We start from the raw sequence: 6,952 nt of genomic DNA, 5'->3' as shown, positions 1-6,952 counted from the left end.
TTCAAATGTCTAATAACATGTAACACCTCCTCCACCGTGATATCCCCCTCCAGCCCCAGTGCATCCGAGCTAGATAGGGTAGGCAGCCCCAAATCCCTCAAATATGCTTGGCTCTCCACCTCCGAGCCCTTAAGCTCTGGGGTATAAAGCTCCTGGTAAAACTCCCGAAACCGCCGCTGAATGCCTACCTCATCAGTAATTACCGTACCATCGCGCTCCTTAATAGCCAAAATATTACTCCTAGACTGCTTCAATTTGACCCTTTGAGCCAAAAGTTTGCTAGCCCGATTTCCTGATTCAAAATATTTAAGCTTCAACTTCTCAAGATTAAACTTAATCACCTCATCTTCCAACTTCCCAAGGGCCATCCGGGTTTCCTGAAGCCGAAGCCTCAACTGCGGGTCCCCCTGTCCCCTCTTATGTTGATCCACCAGAGTGCGGAGCGTCTCCCGGAGCTGCAATTCCTCCTGCTGCCGGGATTTTTTCTTATAAGCAGCTATAGAAATCAATTCCCCCCTTAACACCCCTTTTAGACTTTCCCAGATCGTCATAGGGGAGAACTGATCCACATTGTTAAACTCTAAGAAATCATATATCCCCGTTTCCAACTTTTGCACTATTTTCGGATCTCCCAGCAGGGCATCGTTCAATCTCCAATACATATCTCCCCCCCGAGGTCCTCCCCATTTCAGATCCACCCATAGCGGGGCATGGTCTGACCATCCAATGGTATCAATCTTGGTATCTATCACTCTACCCCCCCACCCTTTATCCACACATACCAGATCAATGCGAGTGTATACAGGGGAGTAGAACGTGTAGTCCCGACCCATCCAATGTTGGACCCGCCACCCATCCTCCACATTAAGGACTTCCAGAAATCTCTCCAGACATTTTCTATCCTTCTTAAGTCTATCACCCCCCTTGCCCGTGGAATCCCACTCTGGATTAAGAACCAAATTAAAGTCCCCCCCCCCCACCACCACAGGCCCCACCTTAACCGACAGGATTTTAGACAGGAGGAGGTCAAAAAAGTGACCCTGTTGAGAGTTAGGTGCATATAAATTAACCAATGTTACCCGAGTTCCATCAACAGTACCAGTCCAGATAAGCCACCTCCCACCTTCATCCCTCCATTCCTTGTCTGGGACCACCCGCAACTTATGGGAGAACAAAATCCCCACCCCCGCCTTTTTCCGCTCCACCCTATTGGAGGCCCAAACCCTCACTGGATATTCCCGAAACTGTACCAGCTTTTCCCCAGCTTTTACAAAATGAGTTTCTTGAACAAAACAGATATCAAAACGTAGGCGCTTAATTTCTTTCAACAACAATTGCCGTTTACGTGGCATGTTAAGCCCCTTAACATTCAAACTGCCCAATCTAAGCATATTATCCCCCCCATCCCCCACTAAAGACAGCACACCCATCACCCCTGCATCTCCCCCCACCTTCTCTCTTCGTAACCCATTCCCCCCCCTCCCAGTCCCACCCTCCCTCCCTCCTCCCCCCTCCTCCCCAACTCTCCCCTCCCCCCTCCCCACCAAACCCGCTCTCCCATTCTCCCCACTCCCTCCAAGACTTCAAGTGACTTCACCACCCCCCCATGTCACCTTCGTGATACCTCCCGTCCCCACATCCACACCTCATACTCACCATGTCCCCCCCCAAGCACTCCCCAGACCATCACCAGTCACACTCCCAAAGTCACCACTAGATCAACATCAAAGTCCAGGACCCATTAACAGGTAAGCGCCACCGCCCTCAGCCAGCCGCTCAGGTGATCGGGGCCGCAGCTGCCCTCTGCTCGTCTGCTCCTCCCTCCTGTTGATCGCTCTGCCTTCCTCTCCGTCTCTGGGGCACCGCTTTCCACTGATACCGCTCCAACTTCTGCGCCGCCACTTTGCTCAAAACAGAATCTCCCATTTTCACCAGGCCCTCCTTCAGAAGCAACGCCTGCAGCTCCGCCACGGTCGTCACCCGCTTATGCACTCCATTGAAAGTAACCAGTAGACCAAACGGGAACAGCCATCTATATCTCAAGTTATTCTGCTTCAACACGTCCAGCAACGGGCGAAACTCCCTCCTCTTCTGCAAAGTGATACTCGAGAGATCCTGAAATATCTCCACTTTCAAATTCTTCCAGGAGATAACACCCAAGTCTCTAGCTTTCTTCACCAGACGATCCTTATCGGGGAAGTGGTGGATACAAGCAATAATATCTCTCGGGTAATCCCCATTCTTCGGACCCAGGGTTTGGTGCGCCCTATCCACTCTCAGGCCCCCAGTAGTGTTGTCAGGGGCCCCACCATCCGCCAGCAGGAACCGGCTGAGCTCCTGCACCACATCCGCAGCGTCCCCATACTCAGCTGTTTCTGGGACTCCCCGGATCCGGACATTATTCCTTCGGGACCTATTTTCCAGGTCCTCCACTTGGGCACAGCAGTCTAGAAGATCTTTTTGGACTGCCTTCACCTGAGTTGTGAGTCCCTGAACCGTCTCTTCCTGCTCCCCCAAGCGTTTTTCAGTGTCCTCCACTCTGCCCAGCAAGTCTGCAAAGTCCTGCCTTATCTCCTTTACGGCCTCTTTGATTTTACCTTTTACAGCCGCCACCTCCTCTTTAATTTCAGTGGCCCACAGTTTCAGGTCGGCTTTTGTAACAGCCGCCGCCGACCCAGCTCGCCGTAGCCTCGGGGAAGCACCGCGCTCAGACTCCTCTTCCGACGCGCTGTCTCCCGACTCGCGCGCGGACATGCCCGAGGTCCCGCGCACGTGGCGGAGGCCTCCCTGCTCACCGCCGCGCTCCGTCGCTCTGCCGGGCTCCACTCGTTTTTTTGTCGGCATCCCGCAAGAGCCCCAGGCTTCCCCCACACTCGTCCTACCTCGGGCGCACCGATTGCAGCGTCCCGCAACGGGAAAGTTTTGCTCTGTAGAGAGGAGAGTCAGAGCAAAGTCCCTAACCCTCCATCTTGGATCGTGACGTCACCGGAAGTCCTCGAACTGATGAATATTTAAAGAGGTACAGGGGTGAAGGTAGGGATCGAGTGTGGCAGGAGGGAGTGCGGAAGGAGAAGGGGGCGGAGAGGAGAGCGTGGGGGGTGCTACCATCCCAGACACTTCCTATCCTCACTATGCCACTGATCAGCGGCATGTATATATAGCAGATGTAAACTAGCAAAATGTTGCTAGGTAACCAGGGAACAGGACCTGCCCCTTCCTACATATAACCACTTTACTGTTCTGTTGGCTGTAGGAAAAACCTATACATACATAATTTTTGTGTTCCAGAATTCAGTTCCTGTGCTAGCAGTAACTCTGTAGCCAAGCACTGTTTTAAATTTCTGGAAGGCTAAAAAAAAAAATCATAAAACTTCACTGCCGCAGCAAGGACACAAGAACCTTCATGCTCCCATCATATGATCTGCCAGACTGAACTCCTGCCAGTGTGCTGCAGATCACAGAGAAATTACATACTCTGTACAGAAAAGTAGAAAATGGTCTGATGGTAAATAAATCTTAAGAGATAGTGGTGCCCTTTCCCATCTGATGCCTGAGGCTTCCATGCTGTTTGTCCCCCTAATCCTGCCTCAAGACATGGTCCCTGCTCATAAGAGCTTACATTATAATTAACAGATAAACAAGACAAGTAGGGGATTGAGTTCATTAGGCATGAATGCCCTAAAACAAGTGGGGATTAGGAGTTAAAAGCAATCTTGAAGAAGTGAGCTTTGAGCCTGGTTTTGAATACAGTCAGGGACGGAGCCTGATGTAGTGATTCAGGGAATCTGTTTCAGGCATGTGGCACAGCAAGAGAAAAGGAACAGAGGGCTAGATTCACTAAACTTTCCATGCCCGATCCGTGGCCGATCCTTGAAGGCCTGACCAATTTACAACAAAAAAAAAAATTAAAATGAGAGCGATCGGAGGAACCTTCTAACCGCAAGGATTGCTAGTGTGTGATCCTGACGCATGCGTAGATCATCTGCTTTCCCCTCATTTGCATGCACGGATCGGGATCGGATCACTACACAGGTTAGTGAATCGGGTCACAAAGGGCTTGCAAACCGATCGATACACGATCGGTTTGCTTAATGAATCTAGCCAAGAGTATGGAGTTGGCATTAGTGGAGAATAGTACTGATAGGAGAGACTTTTCTGATGAATGGAGTTCTTGAGGAGGAATATAGGGAGAGATAAGAGAGGAGAGATATTGAGTAGAGCATGATATGGGAACAAAGTTTGTCCCCCTCTCATCTCATCCCTGTAGGCTCTGTCCCCTTCCCTGCAAGCTCTGTTCCTGTCCCTGCCCCATTTCTGCGGACTCTGTCCTCATTTGCGCAATACTTGATCGCTTTTGATTTTATATTTAAATCTTTTAATTAAAGTATAAAAAGGGACAATATCCTATACATCACAAATAAAGCCTTCTATTTTGTTCTGGTTTTGGTACAACCTTCCCAATGTTGCCTATGTTTTTACATCATTTGGGAAGGTAATTGTTCTTTCAGGCATGGGTGTAGAAAAGAAGTTCGAACCTAAACTATGTAGTGAATGAACAGGAAAATAAGTATCTGCTAAATGTTGGAAATACTTCTTGATGCCAGCAGCATTGGATGTATCTGTTGCAGTAACAGTAAGATGCTTGAGCAGCTGGGCACATGATGGAAGGACGCTGCAGATGATAGGAGTCTGATCAGCAGACAAGACTCCTATTGCAACATCAAAGGCAGACAAGAAACAAATGATATCATTTAACAGTAGTTAATTTAAATCCAAAAGCAGCTTCTGCATTTTTTTTTTTAAATCACTGAATTCAATTGCCACTGTATAAGAAGTGTTTTTACATATTGAAACTAGTCTCAAATTTAGAGAATGACACCAGGACAAAATTTATCCCTGTCCAATAGACTCTGTCCCTTTCTACATCCCCGCTGGCTCTGTCTCCATCCCTGCCCCATGGTTAACCCTCAGTACCCATACCCGTGTCATTCTCTAATATTGAGGAGCTTCAAAGTGAATGCATTTTTTAAGTCAGTTAGAGGAGTTTGAATTGTGTGTGGCAATGGATAGGGAGCCAATGCAGTGATTTGAAGAGAGGGGTGATATGGGTACAGCGACTCTGGCAGAATATAACTCATTCAGCATAATTTTGGATGGATTGAAGGAGAGAGAGGTTACGAGGAAGACCTGTGAGAAACTAGTTGCAGTAGATGAGGCGAGGGGGTGATAAGGGCATGATAAGGGTTTTTTGTGGTGTGCTTTGAGAGGAAGGGTCAGATTTTGGTGATATTATAGAGAAAGAATCAAAATGTTTTGGCAGTTTGCTGGATTTATGCAGAGAAGGAGAGAGAGGAGTCAAAGATGACCCTGAAGTTACGAGCTAACGAGATAGGGCGGTTGAGAGTGTCATCTACTGAAATAGAGAATGGGGAGAGAGGATAAGCACTGTATCTCAGTCTTGGCCATATTCAGCTTTAAGTGGCAGTGGGACATCCAGGAAGTGATGTTGGATAGACAGACTGAGACATGGGACTGGATACTGGTAGAGATTTCTGGTGTGGAGAAGTAGATTTGGGAGTCAACGGCATAGAGGTAGTATTGTAAACCCTGGGAAGAGATTAGAACATCAGGGGAATGAGTATAGATGGAGAAGTGAAAGGGTCCCAGGAGAGATCCCTGGAGTACCCTGACTGATAGCAGGATAGAAGTGGAGAAGGATCTACCATTGTATACACTAAAAGTGTGGTATGAGAGATTAGGGTAGAACCAAGAGAGAATGGAGCCCTGAAATCCAAGTGAGGACAGCGTATCAAGGAGAAGGTGGTGGTCTACAGTGTTGAAAGCAATGGATAGATATAGAATAGAGGTCTTTGGCAAGGGCAGTTTCTGTGGAGTGTAGGGTGCGAAAGCCTGATTGGAGTGGGTCAAAATTAGTTAGGGTTGACAAGTGGTGGACAGCACGTTTGAGCAGCTTAGGTAAGAAGGGGAAGAGAGAGAAAGGGGCGATAGTTGGAAGGGCACATAGGGTACAGTGATTTTTTTTTGAGGAGGGATGTAATTATGGTATGTTTGAAGACATCCGGGGCAGTTGCCATGGAAAGTAATAGATTGAGGAGTGATAGATGGAAGGAGTGATATAGTAGGAAAGATAGTGCTGAGTAGAGAATGACATGGGGGAACTCATTCTCCCATCCTGTTCCCATAAGTTCTTTGCCTGTCTCTGCCCCATTCCTGAAAACTTTGTCCTCATCTCCACAAGCCTCAAACACTAAAATCTTGAGCAGTTAAGGCAGAGCTTACAAGAATGAGGCAGGGACAAGTGACAAAACTCATAGGGAAATTGAGTTCCTGCTGAATAGGTGGGTGGAAATCAGATCTGAGGAGCAAGTGTTAAGTTTCCTCTCATATGAGGAAAGACATACCATATATTCTCAAATATAAACTGGGATTTTGGGGCCATAAAATTGGCCCCAAAATGGGGGACATGGTTTATATTCGGGCCAGCGCCCCCATCCCAGACTTATGGCAGGCCACCACCAGGCTCTGCACCCTGGCCCCTTCCCTGCCCTGCACGTAGTACCTGCTCTGCCGATCCCTTTCCACGCTCCTACCCTGCTGCTAACCCGGTCGGTTTGTCGCTTCCATGTCCACCGTGAGTTCCCGTTTCTTCAGCTGCTGAGCGGCACAAGCAGGAGCATACTTTGGTGCTACTGCTTGGCGCTGAGTAGCTTCCTGACTGGCTCCCGCAAATTGGTATAAGGTTCAAGAGGTATGGTAGGTAGTGTGAGTAGAAGCTTTTCTGTGCATTCTCAAGGCAGAGGAAGCAGCATCCTGAAGGCATGCATAGTCTTTTTTTCTTCTTGCGAGTGAAGTTGCTGGTTTGGGGTGTAAGGTGGCAATTTGGAGGCCATATAGGTTGGCACCATGCTGTAAAAGACTTTATAGGCCATTA

This window comes from Geotrypetes seraphini, chromosome 7 (assembly GCF_902459505.1).
Source record: "Geotrypetes seraphini chromosome 7, aGeoSer1.1, whole genome shotgun sequence".
Lineage (NCBI taxonomy): Eukaryota > Metazoa > Chordata > Amphibia > Gymnophiona > Dermophiidae > Geotrypetes > Geotrypetes seraphini.
The sequence above is the reverse complement of the archived record's forward strand: the minus strand, read 5'-3'. Positions refer to the sequence as shown.